Raw genomic sequence first — 26,370 nt, 5'->3', positions numbered from 1 at the left:
ATAACCCAAATCACTATGCTCTTCCATATTTACAAGATATTGGTGGCAAAAATTCGTCTGTACTCTTAAACACTACTAGGTGTACCCAATGTCTGGTTCTGTGCTGTACTCTGTAGTTTTTTCTGCTGATATCTGATGATGTCAACACTCAACATAGAGAGTAGCAGAAGGAAATTTAGTCCAGGAACGAGCCATCTAATCTAACACACCCCAAAGTCTGCCAGATGTTGAAGAATCCTTGACCAGTAGCCTTGTTGGAATATAAATGAGAACAACAGTGTGGGCAGCTGGGAAAAAAGTATTAAATGTTTTTTCTATTTATAATTATTGGTCCATGTCAATGGATAGCTGACTAATGTATGGACTGAAACGGGGGCTACATGAGTGGGCAGGTTGCGAATTGGCTGCTCAGAATCAATGGGCAATGATTATAGTAAATATACTTTTTATGAGTATACTATTATTTTATCAATTATGTAGCACTGACATATTAAGCCTAATTTATTAAAGCTCTCCAAGACTAGAAAAGATGAACTATCATTGGAAGAATCTGGGAGATCCAGCAAACCTAGAATTGATTTCTTTAAAATCATGAGGCCTAAATTGTTCGGATTGCAGTTCTGCCTAACTGTGTAATTTTAACAAAGGTGTTGCAATATTTTTGAAATAATTTTACTGAGAAAATGAATGTTATCCCTTTGTTTTTAAGATTTGTGTATAAAAATATATTTATAATAATATAATATTTATAATTTGGTTCTGCATCTATTGGCCAAATTACTTTAAACAATGCTCATTTGGCTGTGCTAAGGCACAAATTGCTTAACTGTTGTTATGGAGACTATAAATAATTGGATAGGAATGCATGAAGGCCTTGGTTGCGGCCTGTCAGTTACTGAATGGGAGTGGGTGGGAGATGGTTACCAAGGCAATGTCAGAAGCTAGGTGGTTTTTTGCTTCACCTGTGACCTGTAGACAGTAGTATGAGTTCATGCCTGGGTTCACAGCATCATAAGCTCTAAAAGTGACCAGCTATTCCTCATTTTGTTTGCTCAGTGTTATGTATGGTTATTATTTAAACAGTATTTATATATAGCACCAACATATTACACAGCACTGTACATTAAATAGGGGCTGCAAATACCAGAAAGATACAAACAATAACACAGGAGGAGAGGACCCTGCCCAGAAGAGCTTACAATCTATCTTTTGGATCAATAAACTATACATTTAATTTGAAATCAAATATCTTAGTAGTTAAAAGTTCTTCTTTAGGTAACCACTGGAACTGCAGGTAGAATGACCTCCTGTCTGTAAATTTAGTTAACCTTGCTAACTTAAAATATATTTAGATAGACACTCCAATATAATTATTATACAGTATTTATATAGCACCGACACATTAAGCAGCGCTTTACAGAGTTAAAAGTCACATCACCAGCTAGCCCTTGGAAGGGCTCACAATCTAATGTCTCTGCCATGGTTATTTGTCATTATCACAGTCTTAGGACAACTTCAGGGGGAAGCCAATTAACTTAACGGTCTTGGAATGTGGGAGGAAACCCACAAAAACACAGGATGAACCTGCAAACTCCATGCAGATGGCATCCTGGGCTGAGATTTGAACCTGGCACCTAGCGCAGCAAATGCCAGAGTGCTAACCTCTAAACCACCATGCTGCCCTAACAGACAAGCAGCTACCATTTTCAGGGGTTTACTTCCACTGTTCTGCTATAAAAGTTATGAAGAATATTTGTGTAGTCCAAAAGGCACCCAAATTCGGACCAAGTCAGTCATACTCACTTTTTTCTTTAGCATTTCACATACATATGAGGATTCATGTGATGAACGGCGTGCCTGCTACTCATCTCTACCAGCATAGAACACTGTAGCATCAGAGCAGAAAATGCATTTCCACTAAGAGAAAAGTGTACTTCAAGAGATTTCCAATCAAATATGTAATAATGAAATTAGCATGCAATGTTTCACGTCTATAAAGGGAAAAAAAACTGTAATACTTTTTTTATAAGGAGGAGGAGGATCTGGAACCAATGAAAAAATACACAGGACATTGCGGAGGTTTAATAACAGATCGTTTATAGGTTCCAAATGAAATAAAATAGATTACCTTTAGCAGGAGATAAAAGATAATGCTTGCTTCATCTTTAATCCAATTGTTAGAAAAATGGTAACAGTCTGTCAAGCTGAGCAGCTGCTCCTAAATCCCAGAGATAGCTAGGGATTCATGGCTGTGCAGGTATTTCACCAAAACAATCAAGCTGCAGCAGCTTTGCTTCTCAAATGTACTGCAGAAAACTGAGCAGCACCCTGATCTTCTGCTCCAGACATATCTGAATGTTGGGAAATCTTGACATGTGCCAGATCCTTTCTATCCCTAAGTGTGGAGAACTGTTACAAAGCCAACAAAACCAAGAACTGCTTATCAAAATATCCTATATATCCTTAGTGCATAACCTGTTTTCCTATTCACTGAGTTGGCCAGTGATGTTAATAATATGGACGATTTACTCATCTTCACTGCATTAGAGCACATTACATTTGTAGCATGTTTTAATTCAATAAAAGGCACCCCACACACTAAGGTAGCTTTTGTGAATCTTTTTACCCCTAGGGAACTGCTAAAATAATTTTGTTATGGGGAACCCCTGTTGTAATCCAATCAATAGGAAAATGCTATTTGTGTGGTTGCCAGCATGAAGAATACCCCCAAACATTTTTGGTCAGATTCCCACCTTTACAGAATATACGTACTATCAAAGGCCTACTCCTGGACACAGTTCCTTGGGACATGCAAATTCGAGGTAATCTAGAAAAAACAACTTTTTCTCTAATGGTCACTATGTAGTCCATTCTTTCATGTTGGTCATTGGAAAGGATGGATTGCCCTTTGAACATCAGATGCCTGGTTACCTTCTCCCTAATACAGAAAAAAAAAACATTTTAAGGTTAATACATTTCACTAAAAAAAAAAAGACAGAGATACTTGGGCTGTTATAATGATTGCTAAGCACAGTTTAAAAAGACTTTAGCAATATGCTTCATCTGCTTTTGGCCAAATATTTACTTGAAGAACACTCCTAAATCTGTATGGGCAGTTTTATTTTATTTCTCTTTATTCATTTTTAGCAAAGATGGGTGCTCAAAATGATAAGTATTGGGAACATCACGCCGTTTGATGCTTTTACCAGCACAATGAAAGTGAATAGACTTCTGTATTACTCTTAAACACCCTAGAACCTATTACTTTGAACAGGGATTTTACACTAGAATGCTGCATTACAATGCAATTGCAATGTTCTGCACACTGTATTTTGGCACACTGACCAACAATTTGCCAGGTCAATATAATTAATACACATCAACACATGGATTCTGTGAACAAACCCATACCTGTATTAGTTTGCCACTTGGTAAATAAAGGCATTTTGGTGACTCCTAATAATTACCAGTAAGTATTTGTTTTTATTATATAAACTATTCCTCCACATGCTTTAATTAAAAAAAAGTCTGCCATTCAGACCAACACATTTGAAAATCTATATGCATATTTGACATGTTGAAGTTAAATTCAGAAAGGTGCCATACTTGTTTTACATGTGATTTTATATGTGTATAATCATGGACATAGACATTTAAATGTGTATTGTATTTTTGGTTTGTTTATATAGTAACATGCATTTCTGAGACCCGCGCAAGATGCAGCAAGCAGGCTTTTTTTTTTTAAAACACTGCACTGAAACACAATGCACTAATATGGTAGTTATAGATTATAGATTGAATTGCTACCACTTTGCAGACCACAGAACTCCCCTTTGCTATTTTAATATAGTTTTGAAGGATTTTGTTCCATGACTGTATATGCCTATATATCTTTATTTGTCCTCAACACAATCCATACGTTTTGCAAAACTCTGATTTTGCTACTTTGACATCTAAACGCCTATTTATAAATGTTTTTACATAACAGTCCAAAGTGCACACAACTTTCATCTAGGATTTATGCATTTTCCATTTTGAAAAATGTGTGAACATTTGGTAAAAGCTGTGTAAATATTGGGTACAAATATTTATAAGTAAACCTGCACTGCTGGGACTTCACTACCAATAAAATTGTCTACATGAGTGGGTAACTTCGTTTTATCTTTTGCATGTAAACAATTTCCAAATTGTTAGTGTGGAATCCAAACAGGATTTACAGTTATTATATACTGATGTTGAGTACTGCATAAAGAAAACTGCTGAAATCAGCACAATGACAGGTTTTGCTGGTTTAATAGGCTTGATCAATTGGAACAATTTACACAGAAATATTTGGTGATAGTATTTTATGTTTTTACCTTCTAAACATGCCTTGCGGCAATAAAATTGGAGTGCCTGCGGTTAGATTCTGTTTGTCAGCAGTCATGTTGCAGCATGTGGCATTCATAGAGATTAATTCTTAGATCTTCAATAATAAAAACTTTTCTGGAATGTACATTACTAAAGGGGTATGATAAGGGTAATGAATAATAAAATAAAAGTAAGTTAACAGGAACCTCAGATGCTAAATTTTAGAACAGTGGTCCCAAATTGTTTTTAGAAGTAGTAAATGATTAGAATCCCTGTCCAACATTTTTTTATACGTAGTCTATTGAATAAATTTTGCCAAATCTTCTTCGGAAGTGAGAGAACATGTTCTAAGAATGAGGGTAACTGGGGCTACGTTTAAGTATCTGCATTGGGGTATTCCTCTCCATTCATGTTCTAGTGATAACATTGCAGTATAAGATTTTTTTTCAAACATGCAATTACTACTCCATACAAATTATTTTTCATCCATCTAAGGTTTTGTGTTTACTTGTGTTGGTCATGTAATATTCTGATTGTGCAGATCACACTAATGACCTTACCCTGCTTTGTAAGCAGTCTGAACCCAGGCAAAATACTAACCAAAGTAACCCAAGCATCTCTGCATATAGCAGCACTGTGCAGGCTGTTTTTGGATTGCAAGGCATGCTTTAATAGATCATTATTTAACCCTACACAAGAAGAAATCTCTTAAATAGAATGACAGATGGTCCTTGGTTAAACTGCTTGCCATTGGGACCCACTGCAGTCTTTCCGTCCTGACATGTGGTGCACCAACAATAAAATGCTAGTTTCCTTCACAACGTGGGCAAGGAATGATCAGCAATTGGTTGCTGCAATTTTACAATGTGTTTCTGCATGCAAGGAGGTCTATTTTCCATGTCCAAAAAATGCTTGGTTATTTTTACCTTGCTGCTGTTGCAAAAGAACCTAAAAAAAGAAGACAGGTTGTTATTTCTTATGGTCTCCTTGCTGCCAATTGTTCCATTATTACTGACTTACTATGCCTTGTTCTGCATGTTCTTTTGTGCAGGGGCAGCTCATCGTGGGCAGCAAGGTCTTGCTTGTCATGTCAAAGCATAGCACCTAACCTTTGAAAAATGAAACAGGGTCAATTATGGGATAGGGGAGGGGCTCAAAATATGAAGGCAAATTATATCCTCCTTCCCCTTGCATCCTATGCACAAAAAAAAAGGATACACCAAAAAATGATTGGTTATACTGAAAAATGCTTTATTCCACAACTACCATGCCTTATTCCATGGGGGCAGTTATCTTGGTAGAAGCAGAGTTTTGCTTCCTTGTAGCAGAGCCTCAAGTAAGAAGAACAGTGAGCAGTATATTAGTGATATTATCAAATCTCCTGAGACTAGCAGCCCAAAGTAGCAGCAGCTTGGATATCACACTGCAGAAAACAGTTGTAGGTACAGGAGTGCCTAGGTACACTTAGACACCACCAGATGTTCAGACTGGGGAATTTACACTTCTGTTCTTGTGACAAATAAAACAATTTGTCTTTCCCACCCCTTTTAACCTTCTGTCAATGGCCACCAGGACTCTGTGAGAAGCAATAAAAAACATTAGCAGGTAACCCTTTCTCTTCCAAACAACTGAAACTCTTCCCTACTCTATACCAATGTTTAATAAAAAAATAGTTAGGGCTATACATACATTTTTAAAAACATATCTGTGCATTAGCTTGTGTTGCATTAGGGCAGAAAATAGGGCATGCTGTTCTTTTGAAAGCATAATTTCCAGCAATGCATTGTGCTGATTGCATTGCAGTGCACATGGGGTACCATTAATTTAAATGGCACCGCAGTGCACCAGTGCATGTAATGTGCATTGTGGTAATGCATGCTCTGTGGCGTGTAAATATGTGCATTATTATAATGGACGAACAAGTCCTTAGTGGATTCTTGTTAATCAGAAATCGGTGTCATTGCAGTAATAACCCTATATACCTCAATAAAGGTTTAAAAAGAAAAATGTTTCCCTAGACCAAATTGTTTAGTCTATGAATAAACATTGAAATAATAATTACAGTAAGTGCTAACAAGCCTGGCGCTTGTTGTGATCCACCCCATTAGCTGCCTTATTATGATCCACCCATCAATCTGGGGCATTTACATTTAATCCCAGGGAGAGAGCCTTGTGTACAGCTCTGGTTTAGCCCCCTGTTGTCACCCATGGCAGGTGGTGTCTTTCTCTGCATCCTGAAGACTTCCCCTGATCAGCTGTCTGTGCTATCACTTCTGCAATGTAGGGGGTCTGTGTCTGTCTTTTGATCCTTTCTGTCTGAATGTTCTTTTTCATGTGGACTCTTCTCAGCAGATGATCGCTGTCTCTCTCTGCAGCAGTGCATTCTTTCAGTTTTCTGATTGTTTGTAAACAGATGACAAAGGAATTGTTCACACCACAACATTTGCAGAAGTGTAATTTGCCCGGCATATTGGCATGTTTTGCAGTGTGGTTTTGAAGAATAATACTGAATGGGCCCATGCAAGAAAATACACCAAAAGGTTATTTTCTCCCACACCCAGCAATGTAATGTGATAGTGGAAATCTGTCCATTTATTAATGTCCATACAAAATGCATAGAAGCAGGAGAGTGAACCCTATTGCTATCCATAAACAAAAAAGACAGTCAATAGAAAAACAGTTTTACATAGAGAATTGTACCTGTTTGGGCAAATAGAGAGAAAAAGGGAGAGTTTTAAGGTGCTGGCTTGTCCTGAGGGAGAGATAACCCCTTCAAGTGATTTTTGCCTCATCAAACTTAGGCTAGTGGCCTAGGTAAATACAATCATTGCTCTAATATGATTCTCTGATATAGCATTTCCTTACCATAAATGGTTGGAGAGTACATAATTACATTTAAAAGTCCCTTATAACAGAGAGTGAAAGAAGAATGGACAGTGAAGAGTTGCAGTATAGTGATAAGCTGATTTCTCTGATTTTTATATAGCAACAACATAATATGCAGCGCTGTACTATAAATAGGGGTAGCAAATGACAGACAGGTACAGGCAGTGACACAGGAAGAGAAGAGGACCCTGCCCAGAAGAGCTTACAATCTAAGAGATGCATGCCCCTTGTTAGCACTTCAACTGATTGTCTCCTTCTACTGCATTTACTAGAGCAAAGTCAGTAATTAAAAATGTATTAATGATCACAGAGCTGTGTTTATTTGTAATATATATATATATATATATATATTTGGTTTTAAAGGTTATTATTCTTATTAAACAATATTTATATAGCACAAAAATATTACACAGCATTGTAAATTAAATAGGGGTTGTAAATGACAGGCAGATACAGACACAGGAGAAGGAGAGGACCCTGCCCAAAAGAGTTTACAATCTAAGAGGTGGGGAACTTATCTAGATTGACAGGTCATTTTCAAGCATATAAAGGTGAAATAAAAAACAAAAAAGCAACCTTGGCTGCTACACTCGCCTAATCGCTGGTGCTGTCACTTGCAGTACCTGTTTTCTGACACAAAGTGTCCTCATTCTTGCATATTGAATGACATCTGCAATTAAATGTGACTCCTAGTGTATTTATTACTCAAAACTTGCACAGCTTTAAAGCTGAACTCCTGGGAACACAAAATGTTACCCTGTAAGTGGGTCTCCCTCTCCATTGTTAGGCTTAAGTGCTCCTTTTTTCTGGGGGATGATAAATTAGAAGATAAAATGCCATAATTGCTCACCCCCCAGCAGTATGTTGCTCTCCGTCATTGCCCTTAATACAGCCTTGGTGGAATTCTAGCCTTCATAGACACAGTGACATGTTCTCTTTAAGAAGCACAATGCAGTCCTATGAAAAGATTCTGCACTAATTGTATTCGGATAATGGTTGCACAACTTTCATAAGCAGTTGCAGTCACAGCCAAATCACTATGAACACCCATTTCTCCTAGATTGTAAGCTCTTTGGGGCAGGGTCCTCTCCTCCTGTGTCACTGTCTGTATTCGTCTGTCATAGGCAACCCCTATTTAATGTGCAGGGCTGAGTAATATGTTGGTGATATATAAATCCTGTTTATTAATAATAATAATAATAATAATAATAATTTACCATATGTTAAAAATCTAAGGCTGCGTACACACGTGCAATAATTGTTGTTGGAAATGAACAATCCACAAAAGATTGTTCGATAATTGTTAAAAAAAAAAATTGCACAACCACTGACCAACGACGCCGACGAGCGTGAATTCCCGCTGGAAGCGAACAACTGTCACGGCGGATCTGATTGGGCCACGATCGTTCGTAATATTTTGAGTGTACGGTCGTTCAGTGATCCTGGATTGTTCTGTGATACACTTTCTCCTGTACACGTCACTTCTTGCATTGTTCGAACGATCGTATCTAGTGTGTACATTATTGGTTGAGTATATTTGAACGATCGTATCGTTACAGCATGTACATAATTGTGTACAATATGATCTTTCAAAATAATCAGGAATGATCGTTTGTTTTCAAACGATAATCATTTCATGTGTGTACCTAGCCTTAAGCTGCGTACACACTTCCAATTTTTATCGTTGGAAATGAACGACGAACGAACGACGAACGACCGATTGGCCAAAAATCTTTCATAAAAAAAGTAACCAGCGACGCCGACGAACGAGGATAGTCGTTGGAAATGAACGACCGGACCGGCGGATCGGATTGGACGACGATCGTTGACCATCTATCGTGTGTACGGTCGTTCATTGATCGTCCATGGTCTGAGCATGCGCGGTGAACGAACGTTCGCTCACTTCCTGTGGTGCACGTCACTTCCTGTATCGTTCAAACGATCGCATCTATCGTGTGTACAATATCTTTGAACGATTGTGTCGTTATCTGTATGTACAGGATCTGTGCCATACGATCGTTCGCAGATATCGTGCAGGATCGTTCGTCGTTCGTTTACCAACGATAAAAATTGGAAGTGTGTACGCAGCTTTAGTCTCTCCTAAAAGCAGATGTGATATTTACTAACAAGATCAACATCAATGTACACATTCTTGTCATGTTGATAAAGCTAATAGATAAAAAAAAAACAGTGGTTGGCTGAACTAATGTTGGTTGGCAGCGTACAGACGTCCATGTTGGTTTCGAGGCGGGATTAGTGTGGTCCGTGCAGAGGCGGTGGGCGTGGCGTGGTAGGGGGCGTGTTTAGTAGTGTCGCTGTGGGAAGCGCTGGGATCGGCAGGAGAGAGGCACGGAGTGGGATTTCAGGGAAGCCGCTGTCGGTAAGTGCCGGAAACGGGTAAAAGTCGGGCAGAAAGTGGAACGGGGCACCGCTTGAATAAAAATATCAGACAGAAGCTGAAAGAGAGATATTATAGAGCGGGGGACGTATAATAAATATATAATAAAGGTCCCGGGGGAAGGGAGCCGGCTGGGTCACCAGCTGGGACTGGGCTGAGGAGGGAAGGGGAACATGAAGGGAGCAGCGGGGGGTGGCGCCTCCAAGTGTTGGGGTGATGAATATCTGCTGTTCAGGTACATGTCAGGGTCTGGGGGTATCTGGGGGTCTCGGTGACAAGTGTATGGGGGGCAGAATGTAGGGCAGATATGTGCACTGACCAATGTATGGAGCCAAATGTCATGCTGGGGGAGCCCATGTGCTGGGACACAGACTGCTTTATGACCGGGATAAGGGGGTGCAGGTCACAGGGGGAAATGCTGGGGTGCAGAGTACAACTGGGATCTGTCAGTGACTGGGACCCCTATAGTACAGGGCATAGTGACGGGTATGTAGAACAGAGACTGGGGTAATATATAGGGGTTCAGGATATCAGGAGATATAGTGTATAATATAAGGGATATAAGATGTGAAAGGGTAATGTGTCTCTGTTTGATGTATGGGGGTACACGTTATGAGGTAGGTATGTGGCACAGTGATCAGGTGTATTATATAGGGGGTACATGATATGAAAGGGGTATGTGGCACTGTGACTGGTATATTATATAAGCTGTATTGGATATGGAAGGGGTATGTGGTACAGTGATCAGGTGTATTATACAGGGGGTACATCATATAAAAGGGGTATGTGACACCGTGACTAGTGTAATATATAAAGGGTATTAGATATGAAAGGGGTATGTGGCACTGTGATCAATGTATTATATAGGGGCTACATGATATGAAAGGGGTATGTGGCATTGTGAATAGTGTATTACATAAGGGGTATTGGATATAAAGGGGGTATAAGGCACTGTGGCTGGCATATTATATAAGGGGTATAGTATTTGAAGGGGTTATATGGCACTGTGACCGGTGTATTGTATAAGGGGTACATGATATGAAAGGGGTATGTGGCACTCTGATGTAGGGGGGTACAGATTATGAGGTAGGTATGTGGCACATTGATCGGTGTATGGCAGGAATATGGGCATACTGTGGCACTATGACCGGTGTATTATATAGGGGTACAGGATTTCAGGGGATATGTGGCACTGGATATGAAGGAGGTATGTAGCACAATGGTCGGTGTATGGTAGGAAGTATGGGGGTACAAAGGATGTGGCACAGAGATTAATGTATAAGAAGAAATAATGGAAGACAGACTGTGGCACAGTTTGCTGTTGTATGTCAGGATATCTGGGGGGGGGGTTGTATAGTTATTATGAGGCATCTGCTGGTGAAGCCTGTAGTTCATGACAGGTTTGGGTGGTTCCAGTTATTGCACCATGACAAGTATATAGTGAGAGATTTAGGCGTGCAGGTTATGGGCCCATCTCCCAACAGACTGATTGTTGTATGGCATGGGGGTGCTGGGCATAGCACATCTGGATAATTGGGGGTCATACTAAGGAATCTGTAGGCATTGTGACTGCTACACAAGAAATAATCTTGTTTGTTCTTTGTCAGTGTATGGAATCATCTAACTACTTCATGTCCTGCACCAATGGATTTTCTGGCATGATGTAGTTGCTATGTTAGCAGATTTGATTTATTCTAATATCTCAGCCCAATACCATACATTGTACAAACAGATGATCCCTGGTAATCCAAACTCCCATCTATTCCTGGATTATTTGCTGCTATCACACAAAATACATGTACCCACACATTTATCATTCACCCTCAATACTTTTCCGGCTTAATACTGACTGAGGTGGGTGAATGGCAGTTCAGGTAATGGCAGGGCACGTCTCCTGTGGTGCAAGTGTACAAAAGTTCTGTTCATTTTCCAACACTGTTGATTGAGTTCAAATGCAGATGTATTTTTAGAAAACTTTTTTTTTTTTAGCAGGACTTAAAAATGCATTCATCCAAAACAAGACTTGAACAGCATTATTGTAATAATTGTACAGATCTCATTGTGCAAATCAGATACCGATTGGGACTTCATCATATTGATTGTACATAACGGCAGCTTCTCTGGCCTTGCCAATCAGTTCTAAAACTGTGCTCTGGAAACTGAAAATGTGATTGACTTACAAGGAGAAAAAGAACGTTTTTTTTGTAGATGCTTTTCATGATATTGAATGTACTTGGTCTGTGTATTGGCAATTGCTGAAGTTCCGAAAAGGGAGTGCAGGTCTTGTATTTCACTGTGGCAATACAGCTGTTCTACATATCAAAGTTGAATGGTAAAACAGATGGGAAAAAAAGACTTTAATTGTTATACTGAAGGATTCTTATCATGCAGTAAATAGGTGATCATATAAATTGTGTCAAAAGGATCTGACAGAAAATTGGCCAAATCAGTGTTTTGCTTGTTGTTTTGAAGGATCAATAACAGTCAAAATCATTGAAAGAATTATGTGAGTTTTATTTTTTATTTATCATGGTGAACTCAAAGCTCAGAAGTAAATTCTATGGTGAAAGTGATACTGCCGTGAATTGTATGTATCTTGCAAGCATATCGGGTTGTGGTATGTTGGAGGTAATGGCACAGATGGGCATATAGGATGGATCATGGAAGATGAGTAGATGATGGATAACAACTTCTGTGATTATCAAAAAGGAAATGTAGCTTGAATCATACATGTTTAGCAAGCACGAGACTCCATTGTACCCATTGTAAGAAATGGGCAGTTTATTGTGTAAGCCTAGAGACTGCTACCCAGAGTAAGTCATTTACTGATTGTGTTATATGGATTGCCTACCCACCCATCTTTTGTCTTTTGAAACTGTTACTACTTCCCACCACTACATATCTCCCCTCCTATTGTGTGTTTTTTCCCCCACCTTCTAGATTGTAAGTTCTTCGGGGCAGGGTCCTCTCCTCCTGTGTCACTGTCTGTGTTCATCTGTCATTTGCAACCCCTATTTATTGTACAGCGCTGCCTAATATGTTGGTGCTATAAAAATCCTGTTTAATAAAAGTAATAATAAAAATAAGCATACAGTGCTGTGCTAACACAGTGCTGATGGTTATAATACTATTATAGATTGCTAACCTTTGAGCCACTGTGCACCCCCCCAATATGTCAATATTTTGAATTACTGACTAAACAAAAGTTCTATCCTTTGTCAGACTTAAAATAAATAAACAATAAGGCACCTCCATCCAGGATATAAAAGGTGTGGATACATCACCTCTGTTTGCTGGGTGTTCAAATGTCATCCCCACAGGATTTTCTGTTCCTATGATATATCAGTGATGTCACCTGCACTTCCTGAAGGAGGTAATGGTTTAAATTATTTATTTTATTGTTCACTTTTTTTATTTTTTTGAAGGCATTGTAGTGCTGGCTGTAAAGCTGACATTCCATGTGCATAGGTCTGCTTTATATGAAGCACATGCATTGCAACATGCAACATGTTTTTTTTTTTATTTTTAATTGCACCAATAGTGTAAACTGACATAGGGCATTAGGCAGATTTAGATATGGACAACTTGTCCTAACACAGTCCAACATTGGTGGTGTGATTGAGCCTTCGCATAGTCAGGCAACTAACATTTGTTCCTCAGTGGCGCCCCTTTTTTTAACTGCAAAATCTGAATCTTAATATGGTAGAATATGCCAGCTGTGGTAAAACAATTGTATTACATTTTATTGGTTAGAATACAAATAAACATTTTATATTATATAATATATATATAAACATTTGGATGTATACATGACGGAATAGTGTACATGACGGAGAAGTGGAAGAAAAGTTCTTGTTTGTAGCAATCAATCCGAATGTCCCTATTGCTAGGTGGAGAATGTGATTGCCTTGGGCATAAATAACACCTTTTTTACTGTTACTTTTTTTATACATGATGTCATTGTGTTTGTTGCAAGCTGAGGTCAGGCGATATCACAACGTGTATTGGTTTTGATTTAGGTGATATTAAGAGTTTGTGGCATTGTTGTGGTGGGCTGGGGGAAATTCGTTACACAAATGTTAATATATATTGGGTGTAATGATGCACATTGACTAACCATTCTAGGATAAATATAGGTATAAATATTGTCCAGGCACATAACAATTCATGTAACAAAATCAGGTGTATTTTTATGTTTGTACCACATTTATGCAACATGTATGTATTTCTGCAGCTTGCCTTTTTCTTGCTAAATCTGTCTTCCTAATGCCATCTCTGTGTGGGAGAGGATCTGCTCAGTGACGTCCGTAAAACTGACTAATTGTAGGTTTGGTGTGTGGGGCTCTATGCAGGAATAAATGACATTTTAATGCTTTTTTGCTACTTTACACAGAAGGCCAGCACTCTGTAATGCAGAATATCTCCCACGTCACAGCTGTCCTTTTATTGATTTATAAAAAAAAAATCATTGAAATCCCGACAGTTCATCAGATCATTAATGAGCAAGTATTAAGTTATTGTATTTTATTAAATAATATGATAATCACACATAGATATATGAACAATGTGTCCTGTGGGTTAAATTTTTAACTTTATCTATTCTGACCCCTTGCCTGTCCTGACTAACTTCCACAAACCCATATGGGGCTTTGTGGGAAATGTAGTTTTATGTGCAACCCCTTTCTTACATGTCTACCATCTCTCCTTCCTAAATGTCACAAATACCGCCTGCATTCTGTGTTTTCTTTCACACTGTTTACTTGCTTTAAGTAAATAGGCAACCCAGTGCATGTCGGTGAGAAACTGTATTTACCCTTCTCCCACACATACGTTATATCATAGTCATAGCAAATAAAAAAGTGATAGCACAGTGTACAAAGACTGAACTGGGGAAAGTTTTATTGCACCGTGATGGCTAACTAATTTTTTTTATTATTTTGCTTTGGGTGAAGTGGCTCCAATTATTTGTCTTGCCCCTGATGTGCCCAACTGTTGCAAATATGAGACCTCCTAAACAGCATTTTTTTTCCCTTTCTTCACCAAAAGGTTACATTTTTGCATTGACTCCGGGATTACATTGCATGTCCTGTTTATATGGAAATTATTTTACTATGATATAGTTCTGAAGTGGATGTTGCCTATAAGACCCGCACGGGTAGTTGATAGCCGCCACTGCCGTGCTCATTTAAGGTGATTTTGGTTGTCGTTTAGTGGGTGTGCCTCGTGCCAGCGGTTAGGAATTGGTGACTGTCGGCTTCCTACTACCTATGTGATTTAAAGATTTTTATTTTATATTTATATGAATATTTTTGCAAGTTAAAAAATGAAAGCTACTGCTTTGTCACCATGGGTAACAGTTTTGTTTTGGCTATTTGTGCTGTTCTTCATCCTCTGTATATTTCTTTTACTCCCACACCTATCCTGTCATGAGGAGCCCCTGCTATGACCACAACAATATAATCTTTTTTTTACTACAAAACCAGATATCAACATTTTCAGCTGTAATGTCCATACAAACACCTCTTTGTCCCAGTGTCTGATGCCCAATTTTTGTGCTTCTGAACTTCTTGCTGCTCCTCTTGGCTTGTACGTATGATATTCCTTTCCTGCACCTTTCACACGGGTCTCCTTGTCATTTCTCTTCTTGTTTGTTTCCTTCTCCCTGCCGACCTCGCCACCCCTCTGCCCCCTCATTCAATCATTCTTTCAGTCATTCACAGCTCTGGTCCCCCCCTCCTGTAATGTTTCTGTTTAGCTGTCACATTGCACCTACACAACCTGACATCTAAAACACTTGTCTTTGTCACAAAAGCTATTCTACACAAACTACTAACACATAAACTGCTTCAGGGGGCTGTAGGCTTACTTGCCTTTGATAAGCGGTAAGGGGGGGTTAGATTGGACTTTGGCATCTGTGGATGAATATTTAACCCGTTTTACCTGAGCAGACACCTGTTTTGACATTCACTTTCCTAGCACAATGGTGTCATTGTACAAGTGGCCGTTGTCCTTCAGATCATTATGTGTGTGGATTCTACCTATCATATAGTGTGGCTGCGCCCTGGAATAAACGTTTTTTTTTTTTGCATAAAAACGTGCAAAACAAAGATCTGTTATATCCATAGAAATGGTCACACTGTGTAGCTATAACCTGGGCAAGCTAAATTTGGGTTTATGTGCACTATACTTCATTCTATGTAAAAGTTTATTCCGAAGGATTATTTAGGATTCATTTGTAACTGACTGAAGAGAACAATTTGCACATTATTATTGTTAAAATTACATTGTCACTATAAAAATAGCAGTATTGATTTAAAAAAAATTGCTGCATTTTTGTTCCTTTTCATAAATCAGCTCTAGTACCTTTTTGATCACGTACATAAAGTTGTTGTCAAAGGTAATATGTAGCCCTTATAAGCAGTATTTTAATCTTTTTTCAGTTTAAATTATTACCTTTATCTGATTTATTTGTGGGGGAAAAATATATTTATATAAATATTACATTTGACTGTGAGCCCCTTTGAAAGACAACTAGTGACATGACTATAGACTTTGTAAAGCGCTATATAAATGCTATGTATTAATATTAATATAGAATGAGATATACATACAGACATTCAACACCTACTTAATATATCAATGGAGAGCACCATGTTACTCTAGGGCAGAAACCTTTATGACTACAGGACCACCTCCCCATTCTTGTGCCCTAGGGCAATGTTTATTGACCTTTTTACCATGGGAGAACCCTTAAAACAACTTTCAGGCTATGATTACTATATCCACAGCTTGCAATACATGAATGCAGTGGTCAGTGGGTAGAATGTCATACTTACAGATATCCAAAAAGATAATTGATGTCCATTAAACTGACCTGGTATGCACAAATAGCCAATTGCTCAAGGAATCCCTAGCAACCTCGGGAGGAACCTTAGGTTTTCAAGGAACCTTGGTTGAGAAATGTGTAAAAGGTGACGTTTTGTAGTCCTTGGCATACTTGCTGAAACCTAATGTGTAATAAGACTGCAGAGGGCACAAAACAACACTGGATTTCTAGAATGGTCACCAGGTATTGAACAGGTGAAAATTATTTTACCTATAAAGTAGCAACAAATGACGCAGCACTGTATAATAAAGATGTCCCTGCCCAATTTAGAGGAAGTATAGTTTACAATAAGGGAAAATTAACCGGTTAATTAGTCATTGTTATTTGAATTGGAACAAGATGAGTAGGTGAGGTTAAGCTTTTTCTTTTGCAGACCTGAAAATGAATGTGTTAGCTTTTAGCACCCGAGTATCTGCGCTTGGGACCTGATGTCTCTGTGCTAGGAGTTGTCGATCCTGTATTGATACTTGCTGGTTTCAGTTATGTCATAGGGAAGGGCAGGCTGTGTGCGAGTATTTATACAAAACCTGCAGTTCCTTACTATTATAGACTTGTGTACAAGATGTTGCAACTAGCTTTGTATTTCTGCTGCATCCTTAGCATTTTTTACATTTGTAAACTGTAAATAAATAATAGTGCAATTAGATTTCTAAACTCACAGCTGTTAACTAATAAGTGCCTTTCTAGCCATTTAACACTTCTTCATGAAAACTTCTACACCCTGGCGTGAATCTGTTACTAACCCACCGCTAGACAGATGGCATTTGAACACACGTTGCTATGGTACTGTGCAAATTAAAGAGCAGCTCCCGGGTACACATCAGATCAATCTATGAACTACTGATGCACTCCAGGAAACCTTGCTTGAGTGCAAACCCACTCATTTTTCCGTTTGTCTTAAAAACCCCTCTTTAGGCAGATTTAGCAATCTTTTTAACCATGTTTCCTAATGGGATTGTGAGGTGTGGTCACATAATTTAGTGCATTGCCACTTTTCTCTAGAGATTCACACAGAGTGGCAAGGGCAAAACTTTGGCCCCTAGGGACACCTGCAGTGACAGGAGTGGGGGGGGGGGGGGGGGCTTTGACCTTTGTTGCCACTTTTGGGGGCTTTAACTGCCTGTGCTACTCTGCCTCTATTCTATTGTCGGTTTGATTCCCAAGGTGGCATTGTGGAAGGCAGTAGATTGACAGGACACATCCGTAACCACTTGGGCATTGCTTCCAGATTTAGCATTACCCCGTGACTTATTTAGCCTGAAGACAGGATGGGGAGTCAGAGGAGCCTGTGCCTGACAACCCAAAGGATAGGGATCAGAGGACACAGGAGGAGCATGTGCACTGCAAGCCATTAGCTCCCTGGGGTGCAGAGATTAGGGGGGAGCTTGGGTAGGTATGTGGTTTTCAGCAAGACTTGAGGGGATCTCTGTTCATATGCCAAGAATATGCCGTAATTCCCTGGGTATATACCTTTCCATATACCAGTCAATATTTTTAATAAATTAAATCGGTGTTTCATAACCAGTGTTTTAAGTGAAACGCTGGGGTTCTTGCAGAGGTTGCTTGGGGTTCATTGAGCAATTTGTATCAGTTTTACTGACATCAATGATCTATTTGTCTATTTATAAAGTTGACATTCTTCAATGTAGGAGGCATGCTTCCCTCTAATTACCATGCAAATGTACTGTGATTTGTGAAAATAGTAATTATAGAAGGGCTTCCTTAGGTCCTGAAAGTTATTTCAAGGGTTCCCCCATGGTATAAAGAAAAATTGGATTAGATGTTTGAGTCAATAAAAAGTAGAACTTACCCAAATTTTCCTAAAAACTGGAGCAAAGTTTGATTGAACATCAACTAAATATTGAGCACTGCTATTGGTTGTCAGGAGTAAACACTTATAGTAACTTTACAATGACTTTACCTGGAAAATCATTGTGTCAGCATGACATTCAGAAATAGAGGTGTGCAATGCGGCCTCCTTACAGCCTCATTATATTTCCCTAAAGTTTAACCCTTCTTACTGGCAGAATGGGATATGTTCACTTCCCTAGTAGTTGAATTTAGTGTTTTTTTTTCAACCTAAAAACTATGTAACTATGTAATAGGATGGACAACCTAATAGGATGTAAAAGGATGTCTGTGACATTACAGTGCAGAAACAAAAGTCTAAAACCTGAGCGGATATAAAATGGAAAACTAATGTATATCTTTTGTTGGTTTAGAAAATCATAGTTGTCTGAAAATAGTATTTAAGAATTTTTTTTCTATACAACAAATTACAAAATACCTGGGTTTGCAAGTCTATTGATCATTTTGATAATAAACGTATAGCAAAAATGACAACTTCTATATTTCAGTTCCTTTTATGAAATGCGGCTGCAATATCCTTTTTTTCAGCTGAGAAGTGTTACACGCAGGAAGAGATTTAACAGCTTTTGTTTACTACACCTCCACTGCTGTGTCCAGATCTCCAAAACACAGATATTGTACTTGAACTAAGAACCACGTCTGTAATCTTCATGATCTCCGGTGGTGAGACATGCTTCATGACATTGATCCAATGTACGGCCGCCATTTACCCCTGCTGGGTGTGTGATCATCTCTGGGGATGTGCGGCTACATCGTGCTTTGCAAGCCTAGAATGTGTCCTCATATAATTGTACTTTTTTTTTTACCATCCTAAGTGTTCATATTGCTCTTAGGAAAACACATTTTTGTAACATAAAAGAATGTTTAATAAAAGTGAACATGTCACCATGGCAACCTAATAAAACACAAAGCTCTCTAAAAGCAAGCACACCTTTCTTACCTTAAAATTTTATTCCTGGTGTGTGCTGCATGTAAATAATAATTTGCAGACAAACCCCCTCTCCTTTCTTCCTGTATAATTTTCTGTAGTTCCCTCAGAAGTTTGTAATCATGGTTGGTTATAGGACGTAGGACATGTGTTTATGCATTTCATTTATTTTGGGGTTTGTTAGCTTCTGGAATACTCAGGAAAGGCAGAATGGTATATGCAAGCAGCTTCGATCGGTTCATGACACAATGACAGGTTCACTTGATATTACCTGTGCTTGATTTCAAGTTTGTTGGATGTGTATGCATAGGCCTAAAAGTCTGTCTCTGGAGCAGTGTTTCTCATCCAGGATTTTGTGGAACCCCAAGGTTCTTCCAGAAGTTGCTAGGCGTGCCTCTGAAGTCTGATTAATGACACCAATGATGTTTTTGAGTTATCTGTCGGGGTGACATTCTTCCTATTGACCACCACACTAATGCACTGTGAGCTAGTGAATATAGAAGGAGTTCCCTGAAAACCCAGAAGGTATTTCAGGGTTCCCCCATGTTAAAAAAGTTGAGAAACACTGCTCAGGAGTGTTAAGGATTGAGGGTCACCTTTATTTTTTTTACCTTGATCTTCATGATGGTTGAGGGGCATAGCTATCTTGATTAAACTTTTTTTTTTTTCAACAGAACAATTTACAAACAATCAGTTGGAGTATAACAAATAAAAAAAATAACATTCAAACATAAAACCTGCAGATAATCGGTTCAAAGGTACAGTCATGTACACAACATTGCTTGGCAATTATCATATAAAATCAAGTGGCTGAACAGAATACAGCTAAATTTTTTTAATGCTAAAGGTGTCCTGTCTTTTTAAAGAGCAAGAAGGGTTGTTTTACAGAAACTGGCTATTAAAAATCCCATATAGTGTTTGCAAGCAAAAATAATTTCTTATTAACTAAATGCAGCAGCTGGTCTAATAACCGTTTCACATAAATGGTGTGACAAATGTGGAAAAGTTCATGAGGGTTGTATGGCGGAGGACTGGCCGGGCAGGTTCTGATTATTATTTACTCCCTCTTGTTTACTTAGGCAGGAGCTAAAGCTATGTGAACGTGAGCAGTGCAGACCGGTAAGGTCCTTCATTATGTGGCTGTGAAGGGGTTAATCGGCTGTCTCTCCACAAGAGATGTCTATTAGAGCGGAATGAAGGCAGATGACAGGAGGATATTATCAGTTTTGGCCTGAAGGTGGGGAATGGGAATGGGAGCAACAGCTGCTGTTTGTATGGAGAGCAATTCTAGAGGGCAGCCCAGAAGCTGGAGATATGGAAATTATGGGTCATGGGGTCCCATCAACTGACATCAGGCTTGTTATCACTGTCACTGGCAGTTCTCTGGATTTCTGGATATGAAATTTTCCTTATCTCCACACATTTTTGTAGAACAAGTATTGTAATGCATCTACTTTTTGCAGTGTATAGCAGACCTTTTCACCTGGTAGCTATCACCTCTTTTTGTCTTCACACTGTTAACAGTCATTCTCGCCAATATTGAATCTGCTGACCCCTGAACACAAGACTGAAGGTACCCTTTGTGTTGGTAAATATTTGATTTGAAGGGTAGAGGGATAATCAGAAATACTTGTCTTATTCCTCAATATTGCAAGCTTCCTCATGACCTGTCTCTGAACCCAGGCCTCTTCCACATCACTGATCATGGCCTTTCATAATGTACAGTGTAGGAGCGGTTTTCCTGCATTATACTTGAGAATATCAAGCATGATAAAACGGGAAAGAGCCTAGGATAACCAGGACGTGATGAAAAAGAGTAAAGTATTTCCACATAGTTACACAGTAGGTTAGTTTGAAAAAAGACACAAGTCCATCAAGTTCAACCACTAGTAAAAAAAACATATCCCAGATATAAAACCCTATAAGACATAATTGCTCCAGAGGAAGGCAAAAAAAAAACCCTGGTACAATTTGCTTCAACGGGGGAAAAAATTTAATTCCTGATTCCGTGAGGCAATCGGATGTTCCCTGGATCAACAGTCTCTGTTATCTTGACTTATTCCTCTACCCTATATTTAAACCTGCAAGTGCGAGGGGGGGCCAAAGACTGTACAGATTTGGCATTATTTCAACCTAACTTTCTGCATACTTGATCCAGGTCAGTAAAGTCAAAAAGTTTGAAGTCATAGACAACCAAACAACTATCAGATTTAGAAGGAATGGTCAGTAATTTTAACCTAGGCACGATTTCCTGTACAGAATACTTTTAACCAAGAAATATATACATTACATTCCCATGTTGCACATTTGGAAGCTATGATATCTTACACTGCAAAGTTTATTGCCATCCCCTAGATTTGCACTGTGGAACCTGATTTATAATTGTACCACAAAATAATGCTCACCTCAGACATAGTACTGTACAAGGACTGATCCTTGTTATAAACATGGTTGAACACTTAAGCTGCGTACACACGTGCAATTTTTGTTTGTTCTGTACATACAGCACCGTTCTGCTCTATGGAGAGGGGAGGGGGAGAGCGACGGAGCGGCACCTTGCTGCGCGCTCTCCCCCTCCCTTTCATTAGGGTCGGTCGTCGTTCATCGTCTGTTGATCCGCCAGGACGGTCGTTCGGACGATGGACGACGCCAACTGTACACACGCCAGATTTTTGTCTGATATCTGGCCGGTGCCGATTATCGGGCGATAAAAATCTGACGTGTGTACGCAGCTTTATATGTGAACTCTTTCATCTGCCGTAAAGGTTTATTGACTCACTACATACGAATTAAGAATACGTTAGCTGGCCAGGGTGCTCCTAATTTTGTGCCAACTGGATGTCTGGAAAGATAACTTCAGCTCACAACCTTTGATAGGTGAGCATGATATTGATGAGGACACCGCAGTGCTCTTATTTCCAATAAGAATATTCCTTGTTCTAGGACAATAATAATTCCCGTAATTCTTCTAGATCTTTATAAGAATATAATAATTGTTAATTAACTCATAACTGGATTAAATGGTGGTCTTTTAAATCTGCTTGGAATTTATTTTTAATTACCATATCATGCAGGAAAGCCAGGAGACAAAATGATTGTGTTGTAGAATCATATGCCTATTCAAAAGATAACTTCTCATTTTTGGGTATAGTGCCTTACCTAAACCCTCCATATTCACCTGTCCCCATTCCGTCGCAGAGCAGACACCTTTGTCTTCCTTCTCTTACTGAAAACGACCTTCAGCCATTATGATTGGCCGGCTGTAATGACATAACTCCTGTGCAAGCACACAGGGAAATCATTTATTCCCTACACATGCAAGGGAAGCTGGGACCTCTGTGAACAAACGCATGCGCAGCTGGGCAGCGATCAGGCGGGTAAGAATATAACCTGTCCCAAGGGAAGGGAAGCTGGGATCTCTGGGAACAAACGCATGCGCAGCTGGGCAGCGATCAAGCAGGTAAAAATATATCCTGTCCCTTTCTGCAATAAAAAACCCTTCCTGGTTCCTGAATGTTCAAAGTGGGACTTCAGTCACTTTAAACCTGTGTTTGCACAAGATGTTCTCATGTTTCTCAGCAGTACATGATTTGCAGGTAACCTGACGTTTGCCCAGGTGGATAATTAGTGTCTCATCAGCACGGTTCAGCTACCTGAGAACATGAACTGTTGGGTGGGACTTGAGGACAGGTTTAAAATAATTGCCATGAACTACCATAAACTATGAATTCCGTCATCAAAGGTTTCTTTATAATTGAGTTTCCTTCTATAGCCTAAACCTAAAATCTGAGGGGTACATATGGGGTATTTAGCAGTTATTAGCTTGTAGACAAAATAAATGAACTCTCTATAAGCTGATTAGTTCTGTCTGGCATCTGGGAGGCCTTTGGCTAGCAAACGAGATCTTGACTTTAATTTTAATTAGCCAGGCAAGGGAACCGCACAAAACCCTCTCAGCTGAAAGGTAAGAAGAAAACTTGCAGCGTTTGTGGATTCTGGAGTGGACGGGCTTTCTTTATCTTCTAGTGAGTATATATAAAATATGATAAGCATGCAGAAATAGTGTTTTACTTCCTTTCTTGTGTACCATCAACTCCCTGCCCCCTCTTATTTTTAGTCAGAGCATATTGTTTTTGCCGGAGCCTGGTACGCAGCAGAATCTGTACACTGGTGTTAAGCACATTTGGTGGGCAGCCGAGCGTGGCCGTGTTTGAGTTAGGAAGTGTCACAGTGACTTCTTGTCAGGCCGGTTGAGGCCTTTGTTCCATTAGGCTTTCTTTGTTCCTCAACTCATAGCCCAGCCCTTATCTTGTCCCAACAAGAGCTCGTCAAACAAAACAATTCTTCAAAGTCTGTATTGATGTCTGGGCTGTTATGATACTTTAGTTATGTTCAAGGGCTAAGCTGATGTTTGGGGCTAGCAATTTCATGGAGTGAATATAAAGGTGCATGTAGATACATCAACAAAAGAAATAAACCTAAATAAGATCTTTTACAGTAATAGAAAGCATTTCTAACCCTCTCAAGTTATCGTTATTGCTCAGGAGTTAACCACCAAACTGCCTTATTGCAAACAAAAGCTTCATGCAGTGACATGGTTTATTAATACTGAACTGTGTGTGGCCAGCCTTTCAATTGCTATTACTGCATCAAAAGAAGAATCATTTATGAAGGTGAAGCAACACTGGTTTAGAAAATGTATAGTCTTGAAAAAGAAACAGGAGGTTAGGATAATTGTCTAGTTTACTGCATCGGGCTAGGTAATGGATGCAATGACACTTACTTGATTGATATTGACTGGAGGCCAAGCTTTGGTTGCAAACCCTAAATTGTAGTGTGCCCTTCCTCCTGGTGAACTCCTTTCATTGTGAAAGCAGTAATGAAGAGGAGGGGATTCTTCCTAAAGTCCCCATAGAGCATTATATCTACTCTTGACACCACCATGCCTTTTATTGTTTGTTCCGGAAGGAGTTTCATTGTTGGGATCGCTGTTTACCTATGAGCTATGCAGAGAGACGGTTAGCTATGTAAATATGAGATTAAATGCTATTTTTATTTATTTATTCAGAGTAATTAAGTATACAACATAGAGAATATTAAAACACATACATATTTAATATTATAACATAGTGGTTGGGGTAAACAAATTACAAAACAAAGGAAGAAACATTTTTTTTATAGATGGAATCAACTATATGATATGGTCACTATTTAGGGAAAGAAGAAAAAATAATTCACATACAAGGTTACAAATCACAAAGGCTTGTTTAACATAGTACTGGGGGATCATTATCAAGCAGGCGATATGCAAACCATGTGGAGATCATTTTTTGTTTAATATTTAACGGGAGATTGGCAATGTAAGATTTACACACCTCCAAAAATTTAATGACACGAGTTTCTTCAGTGTTAAACAGAAATTTTGAAAGTTGTGTGGGAAGATATTGTAGGCAGATTGGTGGGCCCTGTATTGTGACCCAGCTTTTCAGTAAGCACCCAAAAAACAGCCCGGTAGTCACTGAAAAGTGCTGGGTGGTGCACCCAGCTAAAAGGGGCTGGGGAGAACTCTGTTCTTTACCCAAAGACCCCTCCGTCCATTCCACCTGAAAGACGTACCTTAATTTGTCCCAGAAAAAGGCAAGAGTAGGCAGATTAGCACTTATGCAAGATGGTTTTCTTAGCCACCAAAGACAGTATTGCCAAAAGAGTGCCGCATTCTTTATTTATTTGTGAGCCTTGCAAAGCAAGATCCCCAAATGAGAATCAACTGGAGGAGAGTGGCAAATCGTTCACTAGGTTGTGTAGGGTATAAAAGAACACTTGGGGGCTTGGGGTAAAAAAAAAACCTGTTGAAAGCGCTAACCCCGAGCCAGACTCGGGCTAGCTAAAAACATAAAAAATAAACACTTACCTGGTCCCTCCAGCATCAAACAATGACATCCATTAGGATAATATCAGATAACACAGTTCATATTAGGCTCGGCCTTATACTGGAGCAGACATCAGACCTGTCTGGACTTCAGATCGTGTGGTTTTGCAGTGGTAGTTGTAGATCGCTGGCATTTGTGATCAAATTCAGACATCATATAACCCCATTGATTGTTCTATCCTAAATATCCACTCCGATAAGCTGTTGTATGTTAGGATTTAGTATCACTGGGCTGCTTTATTCTGTCTAAAACTATTGCCCATTTGACTATTTTTTTTTTTTTTGAGGTGTGGAGACTTTATATAACACCAATGACATGATATAATGGAGCTTTGTTTAGTATTAGTCTGAATATATGACAGATGGGGTGAAGAGGTGCCAGATACAACTTTATAAATCTGATAATCACATGCGGCTGGTGTAATTCCCTCGTGCCATTCACAGTTAATTGGAGGTCACGGTCTCTTTAACTGCTGCTACGTACAAGCTCAGACACCTGATCTGCCCTCTAATATGTGCGCCCTGACCAAAGTGTTGTAATATAAACACAGTTCATTGTCCGATATTACAGTGAAGTAGAACAATAAATGGAAGCTAGAGGGAAGCATAAAAAATAGCCTGGGGATTATGTTGCCTTGCATATTTGGTTTTTGTAGCTCTAGTCTATTCATCAAACCCGACTATACAGGAAACTTTCACTCTCTGTAGTAAAGGACAATACAGCTCATAACTTTTCATATTTCCTTTTTTTGTTTCAATCAGTTTTATTAAAATTTTTGGAAAGTCAGTACATAACAGAAAATATCACGTATATGAACATAGCAAAAAGGAAAGGGGGAGGACCAAAATTCTCCCGTAACATAAACAGTAAAAAAAAAAAAAAAATACGTGTGACACTTTACATATTACTTTTAACAATTGTCTAACAGTGCAAATAAGTGCTTATATATCCACCAGAATAGATAAACCTGGGGTAAAGGGAGATACAGCAATAGAGTATACATGTCAAAAAAGAAAAAAAAAATATCCCTGTATTAATTGAAATGGAAAAACTAATCCAACACATGTATTAGTGAATCTATTAACATATTCATCTCTGGATATATCTAACAGGTATAGCAAAA

At 38.9% G+C, this 26,370-nt stretch overlaps 1 protein-coding gene across 3 annotated transcripts in view; it reads left to right on the top strand.

The window, feature by feature from the left end:
• Positions 1 to 9,489: 9,489 nt before the first annotated feature.
• The window catches only part of SIPA1L3 (signal induced proliferation associated 1 like 3), a 110,040-nt gene continuing 93,159 nt past the window's right edge, over positions 9,490 to 26,370 (top strand). For all 3 annotated transcript variants that reach the window (XM_072431731.1, XM_072431728.1, XM_072431729.1), the window contains exon 1: positions 9,490 to 9,616. The gene's annotated coding sequence lies outside the window, so the exon portion shown is untranslated. The remainder of the gene's footprint in view (positions 9,617 to 26,370) is intronic.

The sequence above is a fragment of the Pyxicephalus adspersus genome, chromosome Z, assembly GCF_032062135.1.
Source record: "Pyxicephalus adspersus chromosome Z, UCB_Pads_2.0, whole genome shotgun sequence".
Taxonomy (NCBI): Eukaryota; Metazoa; Chordata; class Amphibia; order Anura; family Pyxicephalidae; genus Pyxicephalus; species Pyxicephalus adspersus.
The sequence above is the reverse complement of the archived record's forward strand: the minus strand, read 5'-3'. Positions and strand labels throughout refer to the sequence as shown.